We start from the raw sequence: 23,245 nt of genomic DNA on the forward strand, positions 1-23,245 counted from the left end.
GGAACAGGTTGCCCAGGGAAGTTGTGGATGCCCCATCCCTAGAAGCATTCGAGGCCAAGTTGGATGGGGCTTTGAGCAACCTGGTCTAGTGGGAGATGTCCCTTTCCATGGTTGGAACTAGATCATCTTCAAGGTCCCTTCCAACTCTAGCTAAATATCTTGCTGGCAGCACAAATATGCTATTAAGTCACAGTACATAGGAAACTATTAGAGCACACAAAAAGATACTAATAAACTCGTAAGTCTAAGATGATAAACAGTGATGCACCAGCCTTTGACAGCGTGGGATACAACATTAAGATTTCATTACATTTTGGGGTTGGTTCCCCCCCTCCAAAATTATTTACTCCTCTTTAGTGAAAAGAATCTGACCAAGAACTTAGTGTATCAGAATACCTTGTAGATCTAAAAAAACCTGCATCCCATCCCTTAGGAACTGGCTGGTTGGGTAGATCTGTTTATTCAAATTCTTTTTACTTATGAAAAACAATGACACTCCTATACCACTAGACTGAGTTAAACAGAAGAGATTCAACAGGAAGCAGTTGCTGTTCTTTTTTCGAAGAACTTACCACACTGCAATGCGGGTCCATCTCTCCCCCTCTGCATGCCTCTGATTCTTCTTGTTAGGGGTGGAGGCAATATCAGAGTGCTGAAAGATTATAAACAGATTTGGACTGTGCCACAGGCCAGTCCCCTGGAATTAATAATGCTTCTCTGCAAGGTACATGATTTGCAGGAGGCTGGGTGACTTAGGAGACAGGCAAGTCTGGGGAGAGTTTTCCACACCTCTTATAACAGGCAACTGAGACACTTCCAAGTTTTTAAAGTAACATACAGAGAAACACTGTTTCTAATATATACAGAAAGCCCACTCATTAGTTGGGTTTATTAGTTATTCTTCAAATAGTTTGAAGTTCAAACTTGGATTAACTTTCATTATTGTCATTAGGTACTAGAGAACAACTCTGCTCAAATTTGTTGCTATATGTAAGAATTGCTCTGTTGCTTTAAGATATACGTAATTTAAAAGTGTTTAGAAGTGCCATCAACACCAGTTGTTACCCACCCCAAAAAAAAAAAAAAGTTATTCAGTGCTTCCTCCAATATCCTTTCATCTACAGAGCTCATTCTGCCATCAGGTGTGGTGTACATGGCAAAAAGACTAGAGCTGGCTTCATTTGTGTCCAGAGACTATCTAGTTCCCTCAGAACTGTTTCGCCTAAGTACAAAATTAAATTCTTGAAACATTTGTATGGCTCTGGGATGAAAAAAGTGCTATTAACACAAATAGCGTAGCTTGCATTTCTCTGTATTTTAAATACTGTTTTATAATGATCTTTCCACTTCACAGTGAAGAATCTCTTTACTCTGTGACATCCAATGCTCAATTAAAAAATACCTGGGAATAAGAGTCATAAGGGTAGCTCACTTAACTATGCCAGTGAGTAACTAGATAGATGTGGTTATATTCCTGCAATTTCTCCAAAAAGAAAACAAAAATATCTCAACTCATGTTTACAGGGAAACATCTCTGTCTCCACTATACATGGCATTCATATTACTAAGCAAACTGAATGGGGGTATGTTTCACTGATACTGATGGGCAGCTGGCACATGGAGAGGCTTTCTGTCTTGCCACCCTGCTACCAAGAACATACTAATGCCACAGTCTCGTCTACCGCCCAGCCCTCCTAAAATATGTTGGTATATGTTACATGGGCAACATTCCATTGAAGTCCATGAAATTACTTACGGCTGACTAGCTTGTACTATAATGTCTTATTATATAGCTGAGGAGGGAATGGCAAAAAAAGGGATACGGTTGCAAAAATTCAGAATCTAATCCCGTATGGTGCTATCAACTATATATTAACTCTTTGTCATGCTGCAATTTACCACCCACAATCTTATCTTCTCCCTGTCCCCAGATGTAGATTTTCATGCCCATTAAAAAAAAAAAAAAGGCTAGGTCTTGCCATTCTTTTTCCAGATACTCATTCTACTTCATTCCCAAGCAGTTTTTCTCAACATGAAATTCAGAAACGATTAACTATTTCTCACTATTGTACAGAAACCTCCAATACACGTGAAAATATCAAGTGTGGGAGGGGAATTTTCCACAGAAGTATGATAAATTAGTCTGATTCTCAAAACACATTTCTCTGCAAAGCTCCTGAAGACTCCATCGGGATTTCTTTTCTGCACTTAAGATGCTCTGCAGGATTCTTTCCTGCAGAAGTGACAGAACTTTAGTTAAATGTTATTTAACTAGAATACATTGCACAGCTCAAGTTAACGGATATTTATTGTACTTACACTTACAGAGAAGTCCTAACTGGTTTGTAGGATTTTTCTCAGATTCCTGCGGCAACTACTACACTTTATGATACAGTTATAGGATGTAGAAAGCAATTTTTTTTCTTGGTCACAAATACTTGCTTTTTAAGCTCCTCTTCTGGCCTGAAGTTCTTCAGAGGGCATTCCTTTTAATCTCATGAAGGAGCAGAAACCATAGCACTTCAAATGAAATTGTTAGTGAACCAAAGTCATCCTTCTCCATCCAAAAATACTATTTCTCTTACTTGCCCTCTCATTTGAAGAATGTGAGAACAGCAGCAGCCTCAGCAGGTTCCTCTTAGCCATACCATCTCTTTTTACAATATTATCAACTTGCTTATAACCATCATTCAGTAACTGAGCTTTTATAAAACAAAAAAAAAAAGTGAAGGAGTATAAAGCTACAGCAATCACTGCTACTGGATCCCTCTCTATCCATCTCTGCCTTGAACTTGCAAGCAAAGCAAGACACTAAACACAGAGTGAGATACTGCTATCATAGCCGGGGCAATATGGAGTGGGGCACAGGGCAGTTATAAAGAACACTAGTCCAATTAGGGAAGTTTGAGTGTCAGCCTGTTGAATGCCCTATCATTTCCTGGCACCACTGCCTTTAATTAGCCCTTAGATTGATTACTGTCTCTGTTCTCCATTGACCCACCACTGACTCTGACAGGGGTTGTATTTTTCTCTGCCACAATTAGAAGACAAAGTTCTGAGTGTCAGCAAGCATTACACAGGCAGCCAGGCTGCTTAAAACTACAGAGCCTTTGGAGAGAAGACATGTACGTGACATTAACACACACTTCTTTAAAAGATACAGTAAGATGGAGTCAGTCCTGGTCAAACAGTAAGTTATGGTCAAGGTTAATTTAAATTTGCCAGTATATTTAAAAAAAATAAAAAAAGAAAAAAAGAAACAAACATAGAGCAGGACTAGCAAAACAGAATCTACCTGATCTACCTGGTTCTTCTGTAATCCAAAATAAGAGGGAAGGTAAGCAACAGAGAGTGAAAGAGTGCTGTTTGAGCATTATATTTGTAAAACAGCAGCACGTAGGCTGGAGAAAGTAATTTTGTACGCAGGTATTTAGAATATAAAGCTTTACGGCAATCTAGAGCACAACGGACATCTCTGGAGACAAAGTAGCAATGCAAAAATACAATAAAGAAAATAAAACCTGAAAGAATGTAACAGACAGAAGATCTGTTTCTACATTTATTGTCTTACATTTCATATTTTGGTAGCACTTAGACACAACAGCTAAAAATAAATAAATCAAGATCCTTTTGCCATACACTATACAGACAGCTTTTTTCCCCAATGAGAATTTACAGTCTTAGTAGACAAGAGAAAGGAGCTGGGCAAAGAAACAGAGGTAAAAATAACTTGTAGGTAGCACAGTTTGATCAAGGCCATACGGTTTGTCTATGTTACTGCAAGAAAGAGAATTCCAGATTCCACATAGGTGAGTAACTATTCACTGTGCCACATTGCTTTGTGTCATTAAAACACAGGTCCTGGGAATTGAACTATCAGGCTCCTTGTGACTGTGACACGTCATTTCACTCCTCCATATCTTTGATCTCAAGTCATATATCTCCCAGGGCGGACAAAAGGCTGGAGCATAATTCATTAATACCTGTGAATTATTTGAGTGCATTTTTAAAACTGATCTAATGTATTTATTACTAGAACTAAGTCCAGATATTAAAAAGTCTTAATGCATTTTGAATAATTAAACTGTCTGAACTTGGGAAGGTTCCTATTAAGTATGATTCTCATTGGTACAAGTTGGCAGCTCAGAGGACATTAGAAACTGGTGGTAATGAAAAAAAAAAAATCATCCTTCTCCCCCTTCCCCGGCCTTTTCTCATCACTCATGCTTGGCAAGCTCCCACAGTGCAGGACAGCAGCCACCTGTGGAACCAAAATGACACTAGACAATTCTGACAGCAAACCCAGCTGACCAGCCTCTAAAGGATTTGTACAGGTAGAAAATGGGTATCTAGCACCCATATTCTTCTACCATATCAGTGTTCCCACCACAACAGATATGTACATCACCACTCAGAGAGGGAAAGACATTGTTGGGGCTCATTTCTACTTTGCCAGTCCATAGTTACTATTTTGGCCCAAAAGACAGTTGCAATAAGTGAGCTTTCAGATTTGTTCCTTGGAACATACAGGGCTAGCACAAGCTCAGAATCACGTAAATTCAAAAGCATGCTTGATTAGTGTCTGGCATCCAGGTCTGAGATTAGTCCCGCTATCCCTTTAAAATTTGACAACTAGAAGTATGGGTTTATTTTACCAGGAAGCTTCTGCAAAGGAACTTGGGTTTTTTTGGTTTTTTTTTTTTTTTCTAAGTTTGTCATAATAGCTACAATTCCAAAAAGGACTGAGAGTTGCTGGGTACATGCAGCAGAAGTGTTAACAAAATGGCAGTGGATGATGCAACAGAAATAGAGCAATGTTTACTCTACTCCTAGGATTCCTTGAACTTGTTGAAATACCTAACAGGTAGAAGCAGCCCATTGTTTGTATTAAACCCCACAGTATGATCAGCAGTCACAGCCCGGGATCTTGCAATTAGTTCTTTCTTTCCACCACAGCTGAATGACAAGAAGTGAACTAATAGCACAACAGCCACAAAAAGATGGAAATCCAACTTCTTTTCTTATCTACTCTCTGCATCAGCAGAACACCGTTAGCTTCAGTAGAGAAATCTTAACCTACAGGAGCACAAGATCAGCTTTAAGGTCTGTGGCTACTGGAGAGCTATAACAAAATTAAGTTTTAAAGCACAGTAAAATGCCCAGGATATAATTTTAAGAAGTGCAGTGGTATCCCACAATAAACTCATGTACAACCCAGGGAGAAAGTGGTAATACCAGGATGCATTATTTTGTGGCTAGTAAGTTGTTTTTTTTAGTAACCCCCTTAAAGTGCAAATCAGTTAAATAAATCTCATGGTGCTTTAGCAAAAGTCCTCGTCTTTCACAGTATATGTCCATTCATATTTTGAACATAAACTGCTGAGCCATTGATACTTTCCAGTTAGCAATCCAGACCTCACAGATTTCAGCCTTGCTAAACACCAAAGGAATAAGGCAGAATCTTCCAGCGACTGCAGATTAAGAAGTGATGCTGAATTTCTGTTATTTTTGCAAATGCTCAGTCAAATATGAATTCATTCTGTTGAAATGTAGATGCAATGTTTGATTCATTAAGTAGATATTCCTTTTTGCTCACAGGTACAGTATGGCGGCATGAAGGAGAACACTGAACACCCAAGGTATGTGTCTTAGAGGAGCTTAATAGCTCACTCCCAGTGCTGACCAGAAATACAGAACCATGAAAAACCCCATGCACTTGTTGTCTCACTCCGTCCCAGAGACAGAGTGCCCTGCAGTAGTCTGTTTTGCCACTTCAGAAAAGCAGCTCAAGGGAGAAAAGAAGCCTTCGCATCAGATTGACTGTTAAGACGACAGCCACCAGGACGGCCCAGCACAAAAGCCTCAACAGGGTTAAATCGCATCCTTTCAATTTGTGCAGGGGGAACACAGGTGTGTCTGTAAAATGCATTTATGGTTTTCAAGCACCTTTCCCCTTCTTATAGACCTTCAATTAGATGGTATTTAATCCACTATTTGCCACTGCAAGTAGCCACTCATGGCCACACGTAAGTAGAGCACGAAACACTATATTTAGACTGTTACTACTGTCAATAGCATACTTTTCCATCTACTTGCATTGCCTTACTAAATTCACTGCCTTCAGACCAGTTCTAATGGAAGGCATTCTCTTAATTAAATTGGCACCTCTGCCCATTTTTCTATCAACTACCAAAAAAAATGAGAGATGCTAACAGAAGTGCAATAACTAAGACTGCAGTATATGAAAAGGATGGCTTTTTTCCCCTCTAGTTACAAGTACATTTTTTCATCATGCAGTCATAAACTGTGGGGTAAAAAAATCATTTGCCTGTGGCTATATGTAGTCATTGTGTTTACAAACATTCTGATGTCAGATGAGCAGTTCATGTCTAAATCACTCAGCTGGGCGTAGATATTTGGTTCTAGAAAACACAAATCCCTCCAGACCAAAGGAGAGCATAGGTGAAACAAGGTCTGATTTACTGAGTAATATCTCACGCATTGAAGTCCCTTTTTACTAGTACCATGGGTTTGGGGAAGGGGTTGTTTCTGTGAGATTAGATCCCTAACAGGCTCACCACAATGTCAAAAAATAAGTGCTGGCACATAAGACAGCGCAAGAATGTGCACTTGAGAGGACAAGACTGCAGACAAGCTGATCTAACACTGAAGTCCACCCTGCTTTAAAGAGGAGGCTGCACTAGGTAACTTTCAGGAGTCCCTTCCAACCTAAAACATCTACCACCAAGCCTGGCAGCACTCCAGCCAAAGAGCTGCACTGGTATACTATGCACCTTTCCAATTCCACAGAATTGGATCAGTGAACTTGGTTTGAGTTTTCCATCTGTGATGACATTTGGTAAAAAATTGATTAAAAGGAGCAATGGGGGTACAAAAACAACTTGTAGCTTTATTAGCTCTGTGTTTGTAGGCAGATCTACCTTTCCCCTCATGGAGCCAATTCAGCAGGCTGTGGTTAGCCCTATAAAGATTTAATTGTGCCATGTCACCTCAATTCAGACAGCTTGTTCACATTATCACCTCTGATGTTAGTTGAGAGGAGCTCTTTGATATTACCTGGTACTCAGAGTGAGGCCTGCTTTGAGATACCTACGTACACACTGCTCACTCACATTTTGTTCAGTGTTCAAAACTCTTGCTTACACATCTGCTTTTAGTTATCAATGTGTGAGCAAGCTTGCTAAAGACAATAATGTATTCCCAAGGCCCTAACTTCAAACTGTATTTTCATGATTCTCTGCCACCAAGTGAAAGACAATACTAAGGCTTGGCTAAACACCACTATAAAAATCAAGCCTAATATGCAGAAGAAAAAAAAATGTTATTGCAGTGATTCCAGTTGTAGTTCTCCATTCCTTTAAGCCAGGCTTAAAGGGCCTTGTTTACAGAACCACCAAAGCCTTTGCAGTTTGCTAGAAGTTGTAAGGAATCCACAGCAACTCTGAAAAATCAAGTCAACAGATTTTAGAATAACTTAGCCAACCTGAAAATTGACAAGATCCTTCACAGTAAGTTGCTTTTCTTGCTAATCAATAACAAGATTAAAATGAAGGAAGAGTAATGTCTGTTCCATTCTGTTTTACCAGCTCCTGTAGACCCTGGCTGCCAGGCAACACAGCAAGCCATTTCCTTAGGGTTAAAGGTAATTGCTATAATCACAGAGCCAGCAGCAATCCTATCCAGGTGAGTCATTAGTTAGGGAAAAGAAAGTTATCAAAAGAGAGCAGAAAATGGGGTAGAGAGGTTAAAACAGCATCGAAGTTTTTTAAAGGAAGGAGGTGTACAGTGCATTTGCTGGTTACAGAAAGAGAAACAGCAGTATATAAAGAAAGCACAGGGCTGTAGCCAATTAGCAACTCCATGTTTTGGGTGCTCTAACAAGCCTCAGACTGCCTGACAGGATCCTACAACAGACAATAATGAAGGGAAGCACAAACTCCAGTACTGCTTCACCCAACACAAGGGAGGCCTCTAACACACTGTAACACAGATATATTTCACCCTCATTTTACACCCTGTAATTTCACCAGAGTCACTACAGTTGCCAGAATAAAACCAAAGATGGAGTCTGCTGCAGGATGTACCATTTACAAAGAACATAATTATTTTCCAGTTAATTGTACATGCACTGCAATAAGTTTCCAGTGGATTTTCTACCTTAATTCCCATGCTAGTCTCCAGTTCACTCACAGCATGCTGCTGGAGGCCTGACATAAAAACAGTATTATAACAGAGCGTGCAGGTTGCCACAGATGGTTCAAATTAAAGGCAGCCTAACAAGCCATTCCACAGACAAAGAGGCAGCACATCCAGCACTGCCCACAGTGAGAACAGTGTCTCCAAACATGCCTGCCTTGAGAGACATTGCAGTGCTGAAGCCCAGTCTCAGAACTCACAGCCATTTGGCTGAAATCCAGGAACAAGAGCCACAGGACTGGACTCTCAAGGCATTGGCCAAGCAAAGCAAGCATGTACCTGCAATCCAGCCATCCAGCAACAGTGGGGTCAGCTTTATAGAAAGTTATTCCTCTGCATTAGGTGCACCCAGCATCAGAAGCACTTCAAAAGACCTTCTGCTGCCTACAGGGCTATGCAACAGTTTAATGAAGCCTAGCAATATGTAGTGGACTCTGGTAGGCACCACAAGAAGAGCTTGGCCAAAATATCCACAAAAGTGGAGGTTGTTAGAGCAGCAGCATATACTCAAACACTTTTTAATTGTGGATGATGAAACATTTCAACGTTACCATAAAAAGTTACTATTCGTGTAATGCCTGCTTTCCTGCTGGTTGTTAAGTAATTTACACAGGACAGCAAATGCTATTATTTCTTGTTCTTAGCATGTTTTTTATGAAAGATGAAGCTTTCTCAGAAGGGAAATTCAGCCCTGATATCACTCTATAGAATTGCAGTAAAGTATTAGCCTGGTTTTCCATTCACCTGGCAAAACTGCAGACACAGTATCTTGGGGTGTGCTTTCTGCCTACTGTTCTCAGGATCTCAACCTGAGGCTCATGAGGGTTACAGATAGGATTTAAATATATGTTTGGAATACTAATAGTGATGCTAATGCTTGGATGAGAAAGAATGTAAACAGAAAAGAGTTACAGATGCTTTTTTTTTTTTGCTTGAAAGCATCATGACAAGAGCAGTTAAAGTAATGCAATCCTCAATGAAGAGGAAGAGAATTAAAATCTGAAATATGGCATTTCTGCAGTTTAAACCTTGGGAATAATGACAGTAACAAAGAATGTCTAGGGACAGGAAACAGAGGGAACACATCCAAGATATCATGTAAGCCAGTACAAATTACTACTTATAAATTCTAGACATATTCCCAAGACAAACTTTTCAAAAAGTATAAAAATGCTTTCACATAAACATTTACTTCTGCACTGGTGAGAAAAACACTGAACAATCTATTCCAATTAATGTTCTAACTAATGAAGTGACAAAGGCCCCTTTCTGTTCTTTCAGACACAGTTTAATAGCATTTATATGTTGTCAAGCCTTGCATCATCCATTTGATCTCTGGAAAGGCAGAGAGGCAGACAGAATACAAAACAAACATTAACAAATACTACATGAATACAGGATGCCTAACAGCACGCCATTCACATCAGCAGACAGCCAAGGACAATTAAATTATTCATAGATATGAACTGTCCAAGGTAGGAGAAAAAAGAAAGAGAATTAGTAAACACTCTCTTGAAGAAAAAAAAAAAAAAGAAAAAATATCACAAAAAGACACCCAACTCCATTAGCAATTTCTTTTTGGGTTTTTTTTTTTTTTTTGTTAAACTAACAGTCAGCTTCTGGTACCAATCAAAGAATCAGAAGTCAAGGTCTTTCTAAAAGACTTTTTGTCATAACTGGGTAATTAGTTACTGTATATTCAACTGCCTATTCCCGTCCCTTTAAGGCTGACAGCTTTGAAATGCAAACCACAACTCCCTTCTTCCTCTCTGTACAGAGTCAGGAGGGCTAATGCTGAGCCAGTATACAAGAACTGCTGCAGAATGAGATGGGCAACATTAGCAAGAAAGGAAAAAGCCTATTAGTCAAGAGTACAAGAAGCATGTAAGAAACCTGGACTCAGTTTTATGCAACTGATTATTTCAACAAGTTACTCTGTATCTCCTCTCCTCAGCTGTAAAAACAGAAGCAGCAGACATTTTACTGGGATGAGATCTACATGTGTACTCTAGTAATGGGCACATTGATGTGAATATTTGCAACTGTGTGAAGTCCTGTGACTTCCATGATGCTTCCAGCATCTAAGTGTTCCAAACCACTTGACTCTACCTCTAGGAACATCATTCCTCTCCCATTAAGCAATTTAAAGATCTTTTCCTATGGAAACTTCAGTGGGAAAAGCCCCATTCCACATCACAAGCAAATATTAGAACTTTTTTTTTTTGTAAAAAGCCAGCAAGACAGACAGAAATAGCCTGAGGACAAAGGCTAAGATAGCAAGAAGCTAGAGGGCTCCAGTAGTCAAGCAAAAATTTAAGAGAGCTGCAGCAGCATGGTGGAGCAGACAGCTGTGGACAGCCATCAACACCACAGCAGGGTGGTGGGACAGGACATATATCCTCATCTCAGCTGCACCCAAACTCCCTGTCAGATTTATTTACACTGCCAGTGAAGACAAACTTCAGCTGAGGTGCTTGATAGTGTAATCTGGTAGCTAAGTTATATGTGCACGATAAGTCCTTGTCCCAACACACAGCATTACCTTTCTGCTGCTCTGCCAGCAGACCATTTTATATCCTTGCAGCTCAACCCCAAGAAGTTAATTTCTCAGAGCCCCGAGGTTTGATGTGTTGGCTGGAATTAAGAAGAGCAGGGAACTTATCTGGATCTTTATGTACTGGGAGCATATGCTAACTACCATTGTTATTTTTCTAGGTTAGACAGAAATTCTCCTCTGATCTCAAGAGATCTTTCCATCAAAGCCTAAATTAACAGAGTTTCAGTGCCAAGATCTTCTAGAAAATTGGCCCAAAGTAGTGAAAAAAAAAAAGGATTGAAGAAAGGCAAAGACCAAGTCCGATTCTTTTCATGCATCAGTGATGTCCAGTGGTAACATGAAAAAGATGAGAGGCTTTACTTCAGTGCAAAATAGATTTGTAGGCTGTCTCACTGCCTTTTGAAGACTGTAATCATGATTCTTCAAAAAGGAAAAGAAAGCATCCAAGACCTTTCCCTTTTCTTTCCCAGCCACCACAACCTCTACTAGAACAACCACAACAAAATAAAACAACAAAAAACAAGCCATACTTACCTCTAATTATATACGCATATGCCCAAAGAACAAAATACATAGAACACATTTCATTTTAGGTTTCCAGAAGTAAAAGACCTGTCCTTTACCCTGAAAGGTATTTCAAAAAGCTGTATGGCTAATCAATGAGAGGACACTGGGAGTTCTGCAGCCATTGCTGGAGAAAGCAGTGCAGAAAAAGAAATATATAAAATATATATATGTGTATGTACATAAAGAGAGCAAACTCATATAAAAGCTGCACTGAAGCAATGAATTCTATCCTCTCATTTCATATGGAGGTGGGTAAATAATGGCACAACAGAGATTTCATTCATGCAGAGGTCTAGGGTATGCCGGGAAGTCTCAGTCTGACAATTTGCTGCAGATGCTTACTTAGAGGAGCCATTTATCAGTGTCACCCATGCGCATTACTACACACTGCTTCCTCAGCAGCGTGATTCCACACCAGCTTCCCACATAGCACACTCTGGTCCTTGATATTTCAGGCACAGAAATAGCTCTTATCTGGGCCTTAGCAGTGTGTGCTTATTGAAATGATTCCTATTATCCAAGGAGCATGCATTTGGAGCAGGAAAGGGACAGAATTTATTTCCTTTGCTGATAAAAAGAACAGCAAATTAAGACTAGTCACAACAGTTTTCCTTCCCCCTCTCCCCCTCCTTGTTATACCCCTGTTTACTCATTGCTTATAAACAGATAACACAAGTATTCACATCAGTAGAGCTGACTCCTGCAGATACAGGCATCTTAGATGTTTCAACTCTTGTTACACTTAAGTGGAATATTAAACAGGCAAGACAGGGCAGACCAAGCTAGAAAGGACTAAGTAACTAGGACTGACAAAGAAGGCTGGCAATTTAAAGGACTTCAATCTGTAAAGTGCTTCATTTAGAGACATCAGTGCCAGCAAATTCAGTCCTCATGTATACCCCCCTGCCTTTAACTCTCCTCTCACACCTTAAGTCTTTTATATTCTGCTTTTAAATTATTTGGAACAAGTACTACTACATAATAGCGTGCCCTTAGAGTGTCCAGTATGATAATACTGCAGAATTAGTAAGCTTAACTATAAGAATTCAAATTAATCTGGAAATCAAATTATTTTTTTTTTCCTTCAGAGACTGACACAGGGAAAGGAGAAGCCAGGATGCATTCATAGCTATTGCTGGTGCAATACGTCATATGTCATTTCTTTGCTATGTTGGGTGAAACTGTTAGCGCAACGGGTTGAGTCCCTATATTACACCAAGTCTCAAATTGACAGTATGGAACGTGTATGCCCTTGTGACCTGTAAACAAGAAACAAATTAATTAGGTATAAGAAAAAAAAAATGTAGTTACATCCTTAGATCACAAGGTGCACCAGTACCTTAGTCTTTGGAAAACCTAATTTCAGAATGAAAAATACTGCAGTGCATTAAACCAAAAGTAACTTTCGTTTTACTACCTTCTACTCTTCTGGCTGCTTGCTGGTTTCTGTTTTGAGAGAGATAGACATATGGAAAATTGTAGGGGTGGCATTTTTAAAAAAAATAAAAAACCAACACACAGAACCCAAAACAAAACACAACCTTCATATGAATTATTTCTGTAAAGCTTTAAGGACACCAACAGTGAGCTCAGCCTTTTAAAGAACTTAGATTTCTATCACCCATTTCTCCCTGCTTCCCCAGTGTTCAACCTTTCCCATGGAAGCACTGTTCTTTCATTGCCTGGACCAACCAAGGCATACTTCATTCCCCACTTCATTTCTGTCCCTATAGCCCGTCTTCTTCCTCTCAAAGCCCTGTACTTCCTCTTGCCTTTCCTATTGTCACAGTAGTTTATGTCTTTTAAGACACCAAAACATATTGGCCAATTTGCTTTAAGTGCCTATCCCCACGCCTTGCAACTTTAAAAATGATTGACAATGATGTTGAAGCCAAACACCCAACAGTTCACCAGTCAAGAAAAGGACAAAACAGAGATATGATGATCAAGTACCTTTAACAATTAAAGATTATTGCAATAGGGAAAGCAATTATGAAAAGATTTCTTTTTTTAATATAAGTTCTTGATAAGAGCTCTGATAAGAATCAGATCCCAACTGTTCATTTAAAATGAGAAGGCATTTCAATGAGCTGCCTGTCCTATCTCATATTCCTCAAACAGCCTCCTTGCAGAAACACTGAATCAATGACTTTACAAAAACCAACTCCGAAAAATCTTGCGGAGCCTTGTTTTCATGGTAATAGGAGAGCGTACCCAAAAGCTCCTTAAGCCAGTTCCTTCTCGTACCCACCTACCTCTTTCTCCCACCTCTAAATCTAAACCAAAATCCACAGAATTTGCGAAATCCATTATTCAAAAATGGATTTGACACACAGGAAAAAAAAAAGGAAGTCTTATTAAGCATGCTAAAAGAGCAGCTCTGGATTTAGGCTTACCACCCATGCTGCAGAACTGCTTACAAAGCCATCATTAATGGCCTTCCAGCTACCCATCATTTCCCCGTGTTCAGTCTGCCCAGACAGCTAGCTATTGCTTTCTAACAAATACCATTTTAATTGCATCTCCCACTTTGTTAGCCTTCTCGACCTCCAGTACAAGCCATCTACAGTCTAACAATCTCTTAAATCTGACATTCGCACCAGCTAGCACACTTGTATTCCTCCTGCTAGGTTCACATGTATGCAGGCTTATTATCAAGAATTTCCATTAGAAATCTAACGAGTATGAGCTGAAAATGACAGCTTTAGGACTAGTGGGGAGAGAAAAGGGAAGAGGGAGCAAAAAGGGAGAGGTGAATAGGAAAGAATATGTATGTGTATTGCAAATGCCCCCTGTCACCAAAGACTTCATTGTGCCTTTCTGGTGCCAGGGCTTCTCCAGCCCCAACACCTCCCTCCGAGCAACAAATGCCAGCCACATAGTCTCAGCCACTGTTAACTCTTCCTGTGGGAATGCTGCCAGCAATTTCAGCAATATTAACCCAGGGAATACTAACATGATTTAGAGGACTTGTTAAATTTTAATGATACCATTAGAAAAGAGGAAAACACACGAGTCACAACTCCCAGTTTGGTGCATTTGGCTGCTGAATAGGATATTAATGTTTTTCTTTGCCTGGCACTATTAAATGAGCAGTGAAACTAATAGAGAAATGAAGAGTAATGACTTCTATTCTTGCTGTTCAGAGCCTGCTTAAAGCCAAGACTGCCCTATTGCACACTAGGCTTTCTGCTGGAGTCCATCAGGTGGATGGAGTAAACGGGTAATTCTTTCAGCATTTGGCACTTAGCAGGTCAGAGGTTCATTTAGCTAAGAAGCACAGAAAAATAAAACTGTCCCATTGAAATAGTAGCACACAATCATTCAGGCTATCAGTTAGACGGCAGAGCCTGCTCTCCTGAATAACTTCATCACAATCAAGCCCAAGTTTGGCTTTGGTAAGAGAGAAGTTTGCCCAAGTGACTTTTACAGGAGACAGGGCAAAAACATGCAAAGGCTGGGTTTCACACCACTTTTACCAGAGCGACCATCTTCTTCAGCACTGCAGGAATCTCTTTCATATCTTCAAGTACACCTGTGATAAAAGGAATGGGCAATTCCCAACAGAACCACACAGCAGCCCACAGAAATTGAGGAGCTGTAGTCCTGAATCCTCGTTTATCTTCAGTTAATTATGAGGGTGAGAGAAAGAGGGAATGAAACACAACTTGGGAAAAGTTAATTCCACAGCTGAGACAGGTCTCCTTAGACAGTTCTGAACAAAAGTTGAAACCCCCCCAACCACTCTGAATTTTCACTTTTTCTTCAGAAAAAGAAAACATTTACTGTGGTGGATGTCAAAGTCTCCTTTCATTTGCTTTTCCCCAAACATTTACGTGAGTAGAATTTTGTTCCCATGCAAGCTCATGGAATAGAGAAGCTGTTGTGAATACTCAGGTGCAAGTAAACGATCACATCGAAGTATTTATGATTTAGGGGTCATGGTAAAATAAGTTAGAGTAGAGGCTTGTTATTAATAGATCACAGAAAATCTGCAGGTCAAAACCCATTTGTAAGCAACAAATATATATAAAGCAAGTTCCACTTGAAGGTAATTTGGAAGAGAGGGAATTTTGTATTCACAATTTAAGATTTTCCTACGGACACTAGAGCTGGATGGGTGCTTTACATCAGTCATATTGCACTTGATACAGATATCCTATCTCCAGCATACACAGTTCCTCTGGCACACAGCACGAGCAAGAAATTTTGAAGTGTTTTCTAGAGCCACACTCACATTGGCTTGCAGTATTTTTTTACTAGAATGAAATCATTTTTAAAAAGCATTTGACAGTCTTTTCCTGAATCACAGAGGCCGTTGAATAAGATCATTGACCAGCCACCTACAAAGCAGATACCACAGGGCCTGTAAATTAAGTTCTCCTACTTGTAGGGCAACAAAGTGAGCAGATTCAGCCCTACTTTGTTTAACAAGAAGGCACAACAAGTTTAAATACGCAATAGCAGAGTCTTGTACCAACACAGGATTTACTCATGTGAATCTAGAAGTGAGGAGAGGGAAGTCTTTTGTTTTCATCATGAATTGTAAACTAAGTCCAATTTAATATGCCATCAGTTCTCCCAGGTCTCTCAAACACAAAAAGATTACTGCTGAATACAGTTTCAGAGGAGAGCTGAGCAGAGAAAACCAGTCTGAAGGCTTCTTCGGACTGAAATCTGTTTTCTTCCCTGCCAGAAAACATAGAATATTTTATAATATATAAGAAGTGCAAGATCAACCATAGACTATATAATTTAATAGTACAGATTGAACAGAATAACAGGTCTTAGTGACAACTAAAAGTAAGCACAGCAGAAAATTAAAAAAAAAATTTAAGAAGCACAACAATGCTGGAATGGTAAATAGCTTTTAATGGCCTTAATTATTGCAAATTAAATATTTCAAATAAAATAAATTTAATACTGAGACGACAACAATAAATCTGAGCTGTGATTGAACATTCTAATTTCTTAAAATGTATTCATTTGTATAGTTGGTATCATATTTTCCTTTACTTTTTTTTTCATGAAGTAATTCAAAAGTAATCCCTATATTCTGTACTAGTTACAGCTGAGGTTTCGGTTGGATGCATTGTGCTGCTCTCATCAGTACCTTCTCATCACTCGCATCTGCTGTTGTAATAGCACATCTAGTCAGTCCCTGACCTTTCAATCAAAAGGATCTGAGTTCAGAAAGCAGCACTATTGGAAGTGTTTGAACTATCTATTATTTTGATTAGAACCAAGGCAGGGAGCAACCACCATATATTCACACAGGAGAGCTGCAGGGTTGCTAGCTTATGACCTTCATATGGACAGGGGAAAGAAAAGTTACTTTGGGAAGCCCCAAGGGGACAGGATGCCTACGCCCTGCTCAGCCCAAGCAGCACATCTGATTGCTGCCTTAAATGCATGCAAGTATTCCCTGGCTAGAGGTATAGGATATGTAGAGCTGTGGCCTAACAGAAATCCTACTCATCTCACTTAAGTCAGAATCCCGTCACTGGGGCAAATTTCATGTAAGTCAATAGACTGAAGAGGTTCAGGTTTGGACTTCTTCTCTCTCCCTCCCCACTTCTTGGTTGTTTTTATAAGTAACCAACAATAGTTGGTGTTACACAAGGAAAAGAGTTTTCAGTATTTGACATTTCTTGCAGGATCTTTTGAATAGCCTCCATCCCATGCTCAGAACAGGCCAGTCAACATTACCCTGCCCTATTAAGTGTCTTGTGTTGGTTTGTGCTTTTACTTAGAGAAACCTCAAAAATGCTCTCATTACTCTATAGCTTAGTAATGTTTTGCTATCTATATATTATAGAGTGGAGAGAAAAGAAGCATAAACAAATGCATATTTTGGTTGTAGATACTACAAGATAGTACAACTGTACCAAGAAGGTGTCTGATTATGTATTTCAGGTGTCAAAACCAGAGATCTAAATATAGTTCAAAACAGCTTAATTAGGCTCATAGTTATGTATTTTTTTAAACCCTGGTTTAATGTAGGAAAGTTGCATAGAAGGCAATTGAAAATAAAATTGGGCAAGAGAAGTCACTGGGGATTTAAGTACCATAAACCTGTCAATAAAGATGCAGCCATGGTATGATCATCTAACACAACCTTGCTCCAATGACCATCCCCCATCTTAACAGAAACTGTTAGATGAAACATTGCCATGTCTTTCAAATGTGCAAGATGAAGCTTCCAAAGAAAAGCAGCATTTCAGTGCGTGACTGCAGCAGACTGCTTGCACTTATTGCTGTACCACTGCTTTCTAGAAGAGCAATACCTTAATTAATTGTTGTGACTTCCATCAGTGTCACAGTGCAACCAAAATTTGGTCCTATAATGTCAAAGACACTTCTAGAACTTTCCACTCTTGGAGTACTACTTTGTTTATCAGGGTGCTATTACATACTACAGCTTGCTTAATTCAAACTAAATGTGCAATCTGCTTTTCTGCCATCAGGGATAGTTTTTGAATTGCAGCTTCAGCAACAAACAACATAAACTTAGGAATTACTTACCCAATGGCAGGGAGAAGCCCACACACTTGTATTCCTCACATATTATTAACATACATGCCTCTGAAGCTACAGCATGACACATTGCTAAGTTAGCAATTTAACTTAGAACATCTCTCACACTTTTGACATGCAGACCACATGTCACAAAATGCTGCAGTTCCTACTGCATCATTATGCAGAGCATGACAGTCAAGTTTATTGTGGTGGCAGGCTACAAGTTCAGTGACTGGAAGCACCCCAATTATATGATGTCAAAGGCTATGGGCTGCTGATGTGGCAAAACTGCAAGTGTCTTTCAACCCTACATACACAGCACTGCAACATTCTAATAATCTGCTGATGCAGGCGTGAATCCCATTACATGCTGATGGCCCATAATGGTAACACATGACGTTTTTTCTAACACTGTCTGGGGAATTCAGCACAGACTACCTTTCTTCCTCCTGCCCTTCCAAAATTATAAACCAAAATCTTATGCTCGTTATACAAGATGGCTACAGATGTTGCAACATTTACTTCTAGGAAAATAATAAGACTATCTAAAGATAGATGATTTTAGAGATAGGCGCAGCATTCATGGGAGGTATAAAGCACCTTGAAAGAACTTTGTCCCTTAATAATAGGCCAGCATGAAGAGGCCAGCTACAGATTAAGCATTGACTGTGTATTTCTGAACACAGTGTTTTCAGATGCACAGCCAAGTCTCTGTAAAAAAAAAACCCACACACAAACTAAATTTCGTCAATATTTTCTTCCTCCCTAGAGATTTACTTCAGATAAAATGTCAATACCCCCAACAGTTCTGTCTATGGTCTCCTAAAAGTATTTTCTTTTCTGATAGGAAAAACACTGTAGTTTCGATTCACTAAATATAATCGTAGGCCCATTCCTAATTTCCAGAGCACTCAATAACAGCAAGCCTTTTTGATCACATGGAGAAAGATACAGAGCCGAGACTGACAGCTTCCCAAAAAGCTGTCTTTAATGTATAGTATCTTACCTCAAAAACATTTGCAAGTTTGAAAGAAATATTTATATCGTTTCACATACTGACATTGTGGATTGCAGCAGCAAGACTTCCAGCTGCTCCAAGAAAAGGGTTTACATTAATTCATCGGAGGTGAAGGCATATCCGTTTGTCTCCTCTGGACCTCTGTAAGCAGCTATAATTCCAGGGCAAATGAAGTAGCTTGTGGTTTCACAACTTGCCAGGAAACGTACAATTGTAAGAAGATTTGCAGACGAGTTATGCTAAATGTTTGCTATTGTGACCTGTGATGCAATACAAAAGAATGGTTGTTGTTGCCTAAACTTTAATGGAGTTAATCCTTCCAAATGCTGACAAATTACTGCCTCAGGCCATTTAAAATCACATTTCTAATGCAATAATCCTATCTGCATTACAATGAGTTGGGATGAAATGATTAGGTGCCTGAGATTTTTGCACAGTGAATTAAGTCACCATACAGACTGGCCGTGCTTGTTCACAAATTAAAGGTCTGGACGGAAATGAAATTCCATTATTGTGCCACTTGCTAAGCTTTGAGGAAGGGTTCATTACTGTCCTGTCTCTACTGGGAATGTTTCTAAAGTAGCTACAAGCTAACAGGAACCTATATTTCATTAGATCAGCTTCAGGGCTTTCTTCATTATTAATAATTATTAGTCAAGTCTTTGACTACTCAACACCTCTGAAATAGAAAAAGGCAAATTCTACCATATGCAAGCAAAAAATAAGATAAAGCGTCAGTAAATTTGTGAAAACAGAAACCAAAAGTGTACCCTAAATGCAAGCCCTTTCCTTCCCTCTTCACAGACACGCTGCGCTAAACCAGAATTTGCCCAATTCTTATACTCAGAAGCACAGACTTTTTAGCTAGGGGATAGTCCAGAATATAAGTCACCTAACAACATCAGTGCTATCTATCTCTAGCATTTAAAATAGCATCCTTACTTCCTGACTCAATGCCCAGGCAGATATTCATGTCTACACATTCAAATTACCTCTTGGCTTAAAGCCTGTATTCAGGATTTTTGGAATCCTGTACTAACAAATCGCCAGCTTGAGACTATTCTTATTAGCATTCAATTGATTATTTACACACAATATAATTTGATACACATAAACATAGTAACTCTTCAATTAAACTTGTTGATTTTTTTTTTGTCAGATGCCTGCAGGGTTAGTGTTAAGTTAAAGACAGAGGATATCACAGGTTTGAACTCAAGGCAACTAGATTTCACACAAATTCTGATAAATATGGAGTGTGATGTCATAAACCTCTATACTACACTTCTGAAAATGTAGCCTAAGAAAAAGCTCAAAATTAAAAAAAAATAATTTTTGAGACCATCCTTATCATTGTGGAAATGTTTTGACACTGTGACAAGAAATCCACAAACAATGGCCAATGGCTCTAAGATCCTTTCAGTTACAAACTGTAATGTGCAACTGTAACAACGACCTGTGCTCATTTCCCAAGGGCGTGCTTCGCATGGGGGTTACAATAAGATTTCATTCTCATAAAACATAACCCCTTGTACGCAGATAATTGCTGTACATCATTAAGTCACATCTGTATCACAAGAGGGGAAAAAGAAACAACAAGCTTCTAGCATTTTTCCTTTTGTAATTGGCAGCGAACCTGGCATTTTAAAAGGGTAAATTAAAGTAGCGCAGCTATAATTATATATGCCTTACCTTTGTGCCTCACCAAAAAAAAAAAAGAAAAGGAAAAAAATTACCTAAATCCCAAGTTTTCATCCTGTTGATGTATTAGGAGAGAATGCTTCTATTTAAAACTGAAAGCTCAACACTAACAATGAGCTAGTCAGAAGCAGTTTGCTCTAGGTTAAGCGTGGGGTATCAACTAAAAAGCTTCACTACATAGCTTCATGCATAAAGCCTGGTCTGTTTATGCAGCAATTAAGTATACTATTACACTTTGCAGATATACACAAACCTTTACATGATTACATACTGTAGAAAACATCAATGTAAGTTCACATTTGGAAGAGTTATTGCAGATTCCAGTATCTGCTATGGATACATGTCAAAACACAGATAGCCTCATATTCTCCTTGTTCTTCACTACACAATACCCAGGGTTATATGCATTTCTAAATACAGTATAAATGTGAAACAGGTGCCACAGACTATATTTATAATGCTAATGAAATTTCTAGGCTGTCTTCAACAGCACCAACAAAAAATCGTCATGTAAGTCAGCTAGATCTAGCTGACTAGAAGATGATTAAATGCTCCATTTCATTGTTAAAATAAAGGTGTATTGCCAATTAGTTGTATCCTACAGGGCACTACAGTCTTGAATCGTAAGATGCATTGCAAGTTCTGAGGGAATACCCAGAACAAGGAATGTGATCTGCTCCTTCTTCCACTGAACTCAGTGGCAGGATCAATTCTAGCGCCCCTCAAACCTATTCCCATAGCATCAGTCAAAAGCAGACCTCACAGGACCCTGAAGAATGCCAGCTACATTAATGCAGCATGGTAGACTCCAGTTGCAATCTAAACTGAAGTAAGTGTTCCTCAGACGTGTGACAGGTTTCCACGTTCTTGCAAGGGACTCCATAGGTCTCGCCCTCAGAGGTCCTGCTTTCCCCTAGGCAGACACTGATCAGGTTACCCCATGGATGCCAGCAACGATGAACTTGCAAGACCAGCACAGCAGCCCCTATCCAAAGAAGTCATTGGCACTAGCCATATTATTTGGACCCTATATCACCTAGAACAAAGCCTCACTGTGCTGGACGGCATCTGCTGAAGGCAGAAATCACAAGCCCAGGAAGTTCTAAGAGTTGTAAATAAGCCAGAAAGGATGAGAGAAAGGAAGGGATGTTTCTGCAAATAGCCACAGCCAGGTAGCACTCACTTGCAGAAGGGAACTGTATGCCAAAGGCTGGAGTACCTCAACAGGGCTGAGCCTGCAAGTGCTATTAAGCATAGCGAATAGGGCAGAGGCTCACCATGGCCCACAGAGACCACTTTACTTGCGCCTCCTTCCTTCCCCCTAAGTGGATAGCAATAGTTTTGCAAAAGGCACTCCTACAGAACTGGAAGGTTTGGAAAGGAAATGTAAGATGAAAAAAAGGGCATAGGTAAGGGGACTAAAAACAGAGAAGTAAAGCTTACTACTGATGTGAATAAAGATTGGCCTGTACAAGACCATCAGATAAACTACATGAACAACGGAATGAGTAACAATAGTAACACAAGGGTAATGTCTCAGGAAGGCTAGGATAGGCAACAACTACCTCTATTATGGTAAGAGAAACCTGTACAAATCTTTACATGACTGCAAGATCTGACAAGATCTCACATTTAGCACTGCATGAGGGATACAAAGCCTTAACGCTTACATTTTATCTTCCCTCCACCCCCAGGCTCAGTTGTTCTGATGGCTCCTGTATCTGTATCAGTAATTTCCCACCTATACCCACAGCTAGTAATCACTGTCAAATCACACAGCCTGAAATTTGTGAAGATTTTGGTACAGGGCCATTTTCCAGAGAATCAACCGTGTATTAATATGGTTAAATTGACTATTAATTTTGGTGGTTCCACCTTTCCCTTTTCATGAATAATTCAGTTAAGCCAGCTCTTGAGACAAGGTAATAACCAGCCCTTGAGTCTTTTGTTCAAGAGAGCACCAACTCCCTCTCAAACAGCACATAAATAAATAATGGAGAGTACAACACAACAGCAATACCAAGGACCCTTTCTCAGCAGTCGGCTCTTTTCCATGATACCTCTTTATCGTAACCACTACTGAAAACTCTTTGAAGTGGAAGAGTAAATATTATCATTTGATAGTACCTGAACCCAACAGGGCAAACAAAATTGCATTGTATTACATTCTGGGAGCTGTAGACCCATTCACAATACAATGCTCACAGGGTTGCTATGGAGGAATCCAGTGATTACTATTTTGGTAGCACGGGGTCAGCCAAGAGCTGCTGGTCACTCTTTTAGGGCTGTTAGCCTTAATCTTTATATGCACAACAAACAGGGAAAACAAGAAAACCAATGCCAAACAAAACAAAACCAAGAAATTTCAGAGTATGCCTTTGGAGGTGCCAGATTGCCCAACAGAGGCAGAAAGCACATTCAAACTCTATCCATGGTTAGTCAGCTCTTAAAACCTGAGTCCAGATTTCAGAAAAGCTTTCATGCTCTTTAGGCACAGGATTATTCAACCTAATACTCAGGGTCCAGCAGCTTCAAGTATTTTTAAGTTTTCTTATTTAAAAAAAAGAAAAAAACACAAACAAAACAAACAAAAAAAACCCAAACAAAACAACAACTTAGTGCTTCTCTGTAAAAGAAAAGCATCACCAAGTTGTCCTTGTGGTAATAAC

General features: G+C 39.4%; 1 protein-coding gene across 1 annotated transcript in view; it reads right to left on the reverse strand.

Annotated features, from left to right (window-relative positions):
- KIF26B (kinesin family member 26B) overlaps positions 1-23,245 on the reverse strand; it is a 303,146-nt gene that overhangs the window by 277,811 nt on the left and 2,090 nt on the right. The gene's annotated exons all lie outside the window — the stretch shown is intronic.

Source organism: Larus michahellis, chromosome 3 (genome assembly GCF_964199755.1).
Source record: "Larus michahellis chromosome 3, bLarMic1.1, whole genome shotgun sequence".
In the NCBI taxonomy this organism is placed as follows: domain Eukaryota; kingdom Metazoa; phylum Chordata; class Aves; order Charadriiformes; family Laridae; genus Larus; species Larus michahellis.